Source organism: Hirundo rustica, chromosome 3 (assembly GCF_015227805.2).
Source record: "Hirundo rustica isolate bHirRus1 chromosome 3, bHirRus1.pri.v3, whole genome shotgun sequence".
In the NCBI taxonomy this organism is placed as follows: domain Eukaryota; kingdom Metazoa; phylum Chordata; class Aves; order Passeriformes; family Hirundinidae; genus Hirundo; species Hirundo rustica.
In genome coordinates, this window is record NC_053452.1 from 57,891,959 (window position 1) to 57,900,141 (window position 8,183).

Below are 8,183 nucleotides of genomic sequence, written 5' to 3' on the forward strand. Positions count from 1 at the left end.
GAGAGTAAATGAAGATTTATTTCAGAGATAAGATGGCAGAAGAGGGAGGGAAACCTTTTTCTCCAAAGCGTTCTCATTCTTGTGCTACATAATTCCCTCATGACTTATCCATATCTGAAGGGAAAGAAAGAAAGAAGGAATTATCTCCTTTTTCTCTCAGCCAAACAGCAGAAACTAAAAAAATCTACATTCTTTACTTGGAGGATAACAATGCCTTGTGTTTCTCATGAGCAAGTAAGAGCCTTTGAGCAGACTGGAGTTACCTGCTTCTCAAGAGACAAGTGTCTGCGTGTCATGCCTTAGCTGCTGGCCAGCCAGGATTGCAGAGGTCTGGAGAAGAGTATGAAGACCAACAGGGGAGGAAGGGAAATACATGGGGAGCTAAATCAATGAAAGGAAATGGCTCAAAATTAGTGACCATATTCCTATTTGAAGACACCTGTGAACTTGACAGTCTGCAGTATGACCGACTAATGAGAAACTTTGCATCTATATCATTGTAAAGCACATGGCAATATGTGAGAAGGTAACTGGATAAAACTGGGTCCCTTCTACAGCAAAGAAAAACCTCACCTATACAAGTCGTCAGAGCTTGGATGAAGTGAGTTTCACCCTTTGCATTAACAGTCAACTCTCAAGATACTGAAGCGCACAACAAATTCAGTCTTTCGGCGCGGTCCTTTTTTGATCACAGATAAAACTCCAGCTTTTATCTCTCAGATGTATATTCCTAGATCTGTGATTTGGGTAACAGAGTGCGGTTAAAGGTAACTGGAGTAAGAGGACTTAAAGAGTCAACTTATTTCCAGCCAAAGGGCCTCTCTTCCTAAGTGGTGTTCTCGTGCCATCTAGTGGTACAAAGGCAATGGTAGCAAATGTAATAGAGCGCCTTCATGTGTTTCCTTGCAAAAAAAAGGAGCAGCTGGAGATTAAAAAAAAAAAAAAAAAAGATTGTGTCTACAAAAAGTATGGGGAAAGCTCGTTCCATACGAATAGACTTTCTCTGAGAATCTAAACAACAAAATTACATTTATGTATCCAGCCCTTAGAGAGCAGAACAGGAGTGCCAGGTTAGTTATGAAGTTCATAAAAACCCTGAAAAGATAGAAAGATTATTTAAAACATCATTTACTTCTTTCTTACTAAAGATATTTTAATTCCGGACAGGGATACTGGCCTGCAGGCAACACTGTCTCCCATTATATCAGTTGACTCTGAATAATTCGTGCAGAAAATAGTATTTCCCCATTTAGCTGGTCACAGAAGGACTCTGCTCTCCTGGATCTAAGGGACAGAAAGGAAACATGTTCCTCCCACAATACAGGTCTGCTGCATGATTGTGCAGGTGAAAATACACAGCCTCCGGTCAAGAGGGACTCTCATACTCTGAGGGAACACCCCACACATTTATGCAGAGGATCCATCACCGTCCATGGCTACTCTCCATGCAGATTTTCAGAAATCAGTCACTGTTAGCCCATTCTGCCTTGAACCATCAGTGAGATGCAAAAACCACAAAGTGGGAACCTAAAGACCACTGACATCAGCACAGAATTAAAGGTAATTCTGAGGCAATTTTTGATTCAGACCTGGTTGCAAACCTTCCATATCTAATTCCTGCAGGTGAAAGTGTAGTCACCTCCAAAACATTTGTTCAGTGTAAGTTAGTCAGCAGTCAAGCTGTATTGCTCTGTATTCTGGGTCTACCCAAATTTATAACACTCATATGGAGTGAGCACTGTGCTGGCTAATTACAGCCTCAATTACAAACTTGTTTCAGCGACTAATCAAATGATCCACAGAATATCAATTACATGCTAAAGAAAGTCTCTACTAATCCCAAATAATTACACTCTTGAACTTTGTAATTTGTTCATCAACAATTTACTAAATTAAATGGGAAGGTAACATTCACAGAGAGTGTTTATTCACTTTGATTTGCAGGAAAGGAGGTGCCTGCCAGATTTCTCCTGGCAGTTAAAATAGACAACAGTTGACCAGGAGTTTGCTCTCACCCTTGTTTATTACCTCATTCACACTTGTGTTTTGTCATCCAATTATAAACAGATAGCACAACAAATCCAGCTAAAAGGAAGACAAACTTTGGAGTCAGAACCACTTTTTGCTACGTATCTAATGGAGTTCAGGTACTATACCCATATAGATAAAAAAATCACAGTAAAAATAAGCTCAGAAAGATGAAAATCTTGCTGTTGATCTGTGCTTGCTGTTTTCCTGACCCTTTTGCCAGCTCAACACACTTTGAATAGTACTCATGCTTGTTCTATTAAAGAATAGGAACATCATGCTCAAAGCTCAAAAAGTACCTATAGCAAAAATATACTGTGAGGTGACAGATGTGAAATGAAGGACAGAAAAGAAATTGTGGTCAAAACCATAAGAAAATAGATAAACAAGAAGCAGATATTATTTTGCTGCTGTTCATTCATTGTGAATCCACACAAATTGTACCAGGGAGAAGCAATAGTTAGAGGTTACCCTGTATAAAACATTCATATCTTCCATTAAGAACCAAGATATTTTTAAGAATCCTTCTGACCTTAGTGCTTTTTTCTGAGATTTAATTCTGTTCCTTCCAAAACTACTTGTGTGTGGTGTTTGCCTAAGATTTCCTTCCTGGGAAAGTAGCAAAACTGCAGCCAGTTAGGAAGCACCAATCTGTATCACATGAGGCAAGAACAGTTCTGCTGTGTCACAGTCCTTATACGTATACGTACACCTCTTATACACAGACGTTCACACGTGCCTGCACAGCCAGAGTTAGTGGTCACAACAAGAAATCTCCCTATCAGCTACCATCCATCAACCACCTCTGATTTATGATGCTATGGCAGCAAACAGAGACATGTGAGGCACAATGAATTTACGGTTTATGCATCATGTTTGTCTCTCAGAGCTCACTGAGCCACTGAAATGAGCCACCATGTCCTGTTCAGTGCATAACATATCCCCACTGAAACACAGTCTGGAACCCTGCATAGAGATGATCAGTTGCTGCCTTGACATCCTGGCTAGTAGACAGTCTGGAAATACAACTTCTCATTTCAAGGGCAGTCTGAAATACAGTCTAGCATGAAACAGATCCTAAATCTCTTTCAAATTATTATACTTGCATATGCTGCTTTGGTCTCCAAAGCAGTGAAAGAAAATAATCACAATTATTTTCATGCTTCTTGAAAGTTAATGAAAATGAGCCAGTATTTTCAGTGGCTTTTGATTTATAAATGGATAACATTTATAAATAATTCAAGTGTTCATTTTGAAGTTTTTCTTCACTTTGCAGGACCAGTTACTACTAAAATTAATTGATAATTCACCCTAGTTTAAAGTTGAAGATGCTCTTACTTCATACCATTTTGCAAAGCTGTAAAATATGTGATTACTTAACATTTAAATTTATAAAACGACATATAATGTCCATCACCTTGTTTATTGACTACACCACCTTTTTGCTTTGACCAAGATTTGTATTTCACTGAATTTAAAATTATTCTTCTCCCATCATGTGCCTCATCTCCATTTTCCAGCAAAAAAGGAAACGGAGAACAACATTAGAGAATGAGCTGCTACACTGTATTAAGTTTAAAAAGTACCCTGAGGAAAAAAAGGCCCTGTACCAAAGAGGAGTGGTGCCACAACTGTCCTGCTTGCAGCAGCTAAGTCATTGCACATTAGTAGCTTTTAACAAATAATTCCAAGAGTGACACAGATTTTTCAAGGGTCACTTAGTCTCCTGAAACAGTCAGATCTAAATTTAATGCATACATGTTCACAAGCAGGAACAAACAGAATGGCTAGCGTTGGAAAGCTCTTTTTTCTCCTCAGCTCTTTGGCCCCTTTGTGTGGACACTTAGCATTGCCTGGTAGCTGTGGCTTGTCTTGCTCTCTTTCTTTTTAGTTCATTCATAAACCACGAAGTTTACTGATACACTAGTACTGAAAGCAAACTAAGATCTTCAGAGTGAAAAAGGGGTGACTTTTATCACATCTCATATTTAGTTGCCCCAGGAAGGGAAAACCAACAGGCTGTTGTTAACCCTTCCATTTGGTAATGCTACTTGCATAGAGAGACCTTTCACAGCAAAGCTGCTAGGGAACATATTTCTTTTTACCCAAGAGTGGTACCTTGGCATTAGTCCCATAGAGAATTGGCTGTGACAGCCTTCTGCAAGCTGAATGAATAATTGCTATCCTATGGGTGAGCTAAAGGAATAGTTTGAAGATGTTAAAAGCCTTCTGACATTTGGACCATTTGCACTACAAAAACAATGACACAAAAACTTCATTAAAATCCAGTGCATGATCTACAGACCCATGTCCCTGCTCCATATAAAACTGGAAAAAAAAAAAAAAAAAAAAAAAAAAAAAAAAAAAAAAAAAAAAAAAAAAAAAGAAAAAACAAAAAAAAAAAAACAAAAAGAAAAAAAAAAAAAAAGAGAGAGAAAAAGAAAGGCAGCCTGTTAAAGCAGATCCTTTTTTTGAAGCGTATCTGTGACGGTTGTGGGTCTCCGCAGCTGTGCTTTTGTCTATCTGACTCCCAATATTCACACTTTGAACTTGGTATTTGCAAAAGATGCTCCTCAGGATAACTTCACCAATCCTGTCACATTGTAGGGCAAAACTGTTGGACTCTAGTGTCAGCCTTTCAAACTGAGCCACTTGTGATCTCAGTCACAAGATCCTACCCTCAAGTAATAGACAAGAGCTTACCCTCAGGCACAGGCCAGCTCCTCAAAAAAAATCCCAAGAGTTCTCTTAAAAGTCCTTCAAACACCTCATCTCCCAAATCTGCCTCAAAAAAACTTGGTAACTGATGCCTTGGGGTCATAGTCATTATCCATCTTGCTGATCAGCATTGTTTTCCTATGTCTTACACTGTATTACCTGGATCTTAGAATGCCTTTGTTGTTTCTATCAGAACTAGTTCAACTCAGTTCCAGTCTTGCAGCTAAGTTAATACACATACACAACCTGGAACAGGATGTGATATTTAACTGGTAACTTGCTGCTGCACTGATTCAAGCTTCAATGACTCTCCTCCATCTTAAATTTGAATGGAACTGTTGCCCAGCTCTCATGCAATTAAGTGTTCTCATTGTTTACACTCCACAAGCACAGGAGAGTTCTATCTATATGGGCAAAGGTTTGGCTCTCGTAGATGCCTGATATAGGTAATGTTAGCCAAAAAAATAATTAAATTCCTTGAGAGTTTAAGTCATTAGCAAAATATCTGTTCTGCTTTGACTAAGCTCAGGTGGGTGGAAATCTTCAGAAGCAATACAGTAGCCTAACCTCTTCCTAATGATCTCCATGGAGGTCTCATCAGTGACACAATGTGATGCCAAGGCTGAGCCCATCTGGGAAAAAAACTTCTTAGGACTTGCATGTGCTGGCAGAACAAACATTTGCATTTTTATTTCTTTCAAGTCTTTTGCTGGGAGCAGTCTATTAGTGCTGTGGATTCGTGTTTTGTCAGTACCTGTATAGTTGATCCTGCCTTGGAGTGCAAGCTAGATTATTTCTCAAGATAGATTTTTCATGGGTCCGTGAGATCTACGTAGCAATTAAAGAAATAAATCAATCAGATGCTGACTGCACATCTACTTGCTTAAATGTCTTTGAAGTGCTGCAGCGTACTCAGAGCAAAACCACAACCTGAGGTAGGGGCTTGTGCTTTTGTTCATCTGGGGTTCACGGCATCAAGTTGATACTTCCTCACACCCAGAAGTTGCTTTACTTTTATTGTACTAGTGTGAATTTGTACGGTAAGAAATCCTCAAACACACAGCTCATAAATTATAGCCTGTTACATCCCTGTGGACCAGCTCAGACCCAGTAACTGTGCCTGGAAAGTTATTTCTGTCAAATTCAAGATAACAGCACTTAGTTTAAGCTACTTGCAAAGAAGCTAAATCCTGACAACCTGCTCTTTCCATCAAGCAGAGAGCACTTAGATGGTTTCTACAGCCCAGCTAACTTATGGACCCTTGAACTTGATCACATAGCTATGGAGGAGATGGGCACATAGACCAGCATAAGAGAGTCCCCAGACCTTGCAATCTTGAATCACTAAGGTTAAAAAAATACTACTTTCTAGCAGCATAATTTGGGTTCTGGCTCACCTGTCTTGGAAGGAAGAAGGTGGAGTGGGTAAGGTGATGCTGCTCCAGAAGTAATACCTCATGGCATGGCCAACAGGATCACTAATGAGCACCAGCTGAAGTATCTTCCAACTCTGTGTTCAAGGGCAGGCTGAAACCGATGTCAGTTCAATCAGCCGTGCAGTGGGAGGACATGGGCAGTTGGCCGTGGTTTCAACAAATGTGATACTTATTAATTTAATTATCTGGATTGTCATGCAACCCACCATGTTGCACCTGATTTCAAGAGCAAAATGCAACCCACCGTGTTACACCTGACTTCTGGCAAATTTCAGACAGCGAGAATCCTTGAATACACACAAATTTGTCCACACGGTTCAAGAAAGAATGATCCCAGAAATGGAGAGAGCCAGTTGCTGTCTGCAGCTACCTAATGGAAGGTTACAGGGAAGATGAGGTTAAATTCTCTTGGAGATGGGTGGCACCAGGACAACAGGCAATGGACACTAGTGAAAACATGGGAAAATCCATTTAGATAGCAGAAAAACCACTTTTACCTGGAAATTGAACAAACGCCAACCAGGTATCCCTAGTTAAGTGTAAAACAATTTAAATGCTAATCTGTTTTATTCAACAGTGCGCTGCATGGAAAGGCAAAATTTATTATTGTTTAATTGTGTTTTAAGTAAAGACAGTGCACTTATTAGAGAACAGTGGCAATTCCAAGTAGGCTTTTCACAACACGAGTACTAACATGATTTACGAGACACTCTGCAGTATCATCAGCGGTAGCAATACTACTGAAGTATTTCCATTTGAATAAGCATTTTTAAGGGAGGGATAAAAAGGAAAAAAACCCCACACAAACTAAGAAGAATAAAAGAAGCTTATTTTACTTACATTTTATGATTCCAGAAATGTTTTTTGGATAGAATCTTTCCCATCTAGTAGGTGTGAGGGCTTGAGTTTTTAATGTGTATCTTAGTATCCAGAATAAACACATAGAGGAAAAGAACCCATAAATCTTCTTTGCTGTGAAGAATTGTGTATAATAATGCTTATTATCGTGACAATTTTTGTGTATTTTTAAAACTGCTTTAGGGGTTTTTTTGTTTTTTTTTAGTTATGAAACCACACTAGAAATAGTCTTATATACGCAAGCTCCTGCTGTTTGAAACTGAATTTATTTAGTAAAGTTTCTCTGAGTGTCATCTATTTTGTAGACTGAGACCAGGCAGAAGTAATTTATTTCTGTAGCTGAGAGTTTATTTCTGTAGGAAAAGTTGCAACACGACAGGGATTCAGCTCTCCCTCTGTTGACGTGAACTCTGAATTAAAACATAGTAATACCAGCAGGTACAAACTGCTTTTGAAGGGGCTTCATGGGGCACAGTAGTATCTGCATAGAAGGAAAACTTGCAACAGTTACTTTTAATATGTATTCTGATAACTGGGCACCTGCAGCTGATCAGCCTTCACTTGGTTCAGCTCATCCCTATCTCCCTTACTAGTTTTTAGACCCTGAAAGTGTATAGACTAGGGACTTCCCTTTTTTCTTCCTTTTTCAATTTTTTTCTAAATTATTTTTTATTTGACTATAGGCCTGCATGAGAAATTCCCTTCCACAGCTGTACCACTGAGAACATGAAATAGACTAGTACAACAGATGATGTCACCATATCTGCCAAATACCAGCAAAATGGTCTGTCAAAGAAGAAATAGTTTTTTCCACTGGGTGACAGAGGCACTGAAGCGGCCAAAATCTGTACCTCTGCAAAACATTATCCTCTCCACCTGTTCAGCTGACAAGTGATGGTAAATGGGATTTGACTTGTAGAATCATAGAATGGTTTGGATTGGAAGGAACCTCAAAGATCCTGTAGTTTCAATCCCCCTACTGAACCTACCACTACACCAGGTTAGACTTCAGATAAGGAGTGAGTTAACTCAGAATCATAGAATATCCTGAGTTAGAAGGGACCCCAAGGATCATCGAGTCCAGCTCCTGGCCCTGCACAGCACCACTCCCAAGAGTCACACTGAGTGTCCAAAAGCACTGTC

General features: G+C 39.3%; 1 protein-coding gene across 1 annotated transcript in view; it reads right to left on the minus strand.

The window, feature by feature from the left end:
* Window positions 1-6,176, minus strand: part of PLEKHG1 (pleckstrin homology and RhoGEF domain containing G1) — a 186,572-nt gene extending 180,396 nt beyond the window's left edge. Inside the window, exon 1 of the mRNA XM_058419833.1 lies at window positions 6,144-6,176. The gene's annotated coding sequence lies outside the window, so the exon portion shown is untranslated. The remainder of the gene's footprint in view (window positions 1-6,143) is intronic.
* Between the last annotated feature and the right edge of the window lie 2,007 nt (window positions 6,177-8,183).